Below are 722 nucleotides of genomic sequence, written 5' to 3'. Positions count from 1 at the left end.
GCGGAACCCTGCTCGTGTCACAATGGGGGCCCTCAGCAGCCAGAGTTAGTGATGTCATAAAGGGACCTCAGTCAGACAAACCTAGGGCCCAGGCACAGACGGAGTTGGTAATTTAGCAGTTGGACAGCAGACAGTATATTGAAGGGAATCCATCCCATGAAAGGGAAAGGGGCGGTCGTGGGCATGCACTTTCGGCAGAGCGTGCGTCCTCGCGGCAGGAGGGCGAATGGGCACGGCCAGGAAGGTGCTTTTATACAGATTTGGATGTTTCTTTCTGCAGAGCATTGTGGTGAAAGCAAAAGAACCAAAACATGTCTATCTCTCTCTCGCCACATGTGAGGGTTATTATCAGTTTAATATCTGGTACGTCCCCTATCTGGGGACAATATATTAAATGGGTTTTTAGAACAGTGAGATGGAAAGAGAGCGTGCTCTGTCCACTCCATGCATTGACATGGTATTGCAGTACCTCCAGGACTGGTGCACCCCTTTCTGGCAGCTGCGGACGCTGCCTGCCTCTTTCCTAGTCTATTGCTGTCCTGTGCTCATGGCTGCAATGTCCCTAGTGCGTGGGTGCAAAATTCACTGTGGCCGTTGCCTGCCCCCAGGACTATTTAAAATTGAAAACAAATGCCAAAGGCAGAGAAAACCCTATTTCCCAACTACCGTTAAATTTTGTTAATAATCTTTATTGTGCTATTGCAGCAAACAGACATACAGAC

At 48.9% G+C, this 722-nt stretch overlaps 1 pseudogene; it reads left to right on the top strand.

Moving 5' to 3' along the window:
• Nucleotides 1-317: 317 nt before the first annotated feature.
• On the top strand, nt 318-491 carry LOC142751143 (U2 spliceosomal RNA; annotated as a pseudogene).
• Nucleotides 492-722: the final 231 nt, after the last annotated feature.

This window comes from Rhinoderma darwinii, chromosome 3 (genome assembly GCF_050947455.1).
Source record: "Rhinoderma darwinii isolate aRhiDar2 chromosome 3, aRhiDar2.hap1, whole genome shotgun sequence".
NCBI lineage: Eukaryota > Metazoa > Chordata > Amphibia > Anura > Rhinodermatidae > Rhinoderma > Rhinoderma darwinii.
This window is presented reverse-complemented; position numbering and strand designations above follow the sequence as displayed.